The 1,750-nt window shown below is 43.2% G+C and overlaps 1 pseudogene; it reads right to left on the minus strand.

Moving 5' to 3' along the window:
• Nucleotides 1-725: 725 nt before the first annotated feature.
• Nucleotides 726-1,512, minus strand: LOC132434792 (adaptin ear-binding coat-associated protein 1 pseudogene; annotated as a pseudogene).
• Between the last annotated feature and the right edge of the window lie 238 nt (nt 1,513-1,750).

Raw genomic sequence — 1,750 nt, forward strand, 5'->3', positions numbered from 1 at the left:
TTACATGGTTAGGTATCAGGACCTTACTGTAGAAAACATTGTTACTATTTATGGTTGCCCCAGAAAATAATGAAGCTTCAGAAATTTAAAATTATAAAAGAAGCCTCAGTTCTTCATTCATAGTAAGCAAGACTTAAACCTCAGCAAACTTCCTGGGATCCTTTCAAATGAAGAAGATATCTGGGACTTCCCTCGTGGTCCAGTGGGTAAGACTCTGCTGCTCCCAATGCAGGGCGCCTGGATTCAATCCCTGGTCAGGGATCTAGATCCCGCATGCATGCCGCAACTAAGAGTCCACATGCTGCAACTAAGAGTCTGCAGGCCACAACTAAAGGTCCCACACGTGGCAACGAGGATCGCACATGCCTCAACTAAGACCCGGAGCAGCCTAAATAAATATTAAAAAAAAAAAGATATCTTCAATTTGTACTTGACCTTGTCTTCCAATTGATGTTTCCTTGACGCATTTCAGTGATGAACTCTATGACAAAGTCTTCAAGAATATCCACTGGCTTAGTAAAAGGATTCTAATCATCCCCAAACCCATACATCATTCTTGTAATTCTTTAGAAAAAAGTTTCTTTTACCAGGTCTACCTTCCGCACCTCCTCCTCTTTCTTCATTTTCTTCCTCAAAGATGGGGTTTTCTTCCCTATCTTCTCAAGGACATTTTTATTCTTCAAGTATGTCCTTGATGTCCTGCCAGTGCTATTTCAGACTTAGACTCAGTTGGATGGCTGGGGTGCCAGGTTTGGAACAGAGCTGGGTGCAGTGCCAAGGTCTCCCCAAGTCATTACTCAATGACTGGAGCTGGTGTCATGACAGCAGCAGGAGAATCCCACCCTAAAGGGAAATCTGCATCACTGCTTCCATGGTTAGATTTGGATGGGTGGTGGGGCGACATGATTGCTGATGTCGGTCTTGGAGGATGGAGGGAGAATAGTGACTTTGCTTCTAGATGGGGTTGGGAGTAAACTTAGGCCTCCAATCCCTGTAGTCCTGGGAAACGTCATATTTGGTCCTAACGTTCCCATCATTTAACTTGATGATCTGTTCTTCCTTGAAGCCCAGATTCAACTTGGGATGAGCAGCCATTTCCTGAGATTCTTAGGATATCTCAGATACCTGCTTTACCCACCTGAAGTGATTTTTGCAAAGGGATATTAAAGTCAAAGACATCACCCTGATCTATGAAGCAAATGCCCATGAAAGCACTATGTACAGTGTCATCCTGGAGCTAGATTGCAAAATAGAACCTGGAATCTGTCACTGTCTCCTCAGCCAGGATATTGTTCTACTGGTGCCTGAGCAAAGAGTTCCCCCGATATTTTATAGTCGAGTTGATATAGGCAGTCTTTCCTTTTAAAGTGAACAGTCTAAGCAGACTGACCTGAATTCCAGCCTGTAGCCACCATTGGAGGCCTGGGGCAGAATCTGGTAGACATTGACATCCAGCTTCATGCGCAGGACAAGGCTTGTACTTTGGGCCACTGTCTTGGCCCTGCTCTCCATGCTTATTGTTTCCTTTAATCCCTAGATTCTTTTCTGCTTGCTTTTTCCTTATAATTTATTTGTTGAAGGAACAATTTCTCTGAGTCTGTTTTTTTAATGCATCCTCATGGTGTTAATAGGTTACTCTACCTTTCATATTTCCTATAAATTATTAGTTAGATTTAGAGCAGTGATTCTCCAAGTATGGTCCCCTGACCAACAACATTAGCATCACCTGGAGGCTTGTAGGAGATGCTAA

This window comes from Delphinus delphis, chromosome 12, assembly GCF_949987515.2.
Source record: "Delphinus delphis chromosome 12, mDelDel1.2, whole genome shotgun sequence".
NCBI classification, from domain to species: Eukaryota; Metazoa; Chordata; class Mammalia; order Artiodactyla; family Delphinidae; genus Delphinus; species Delphinus delphis.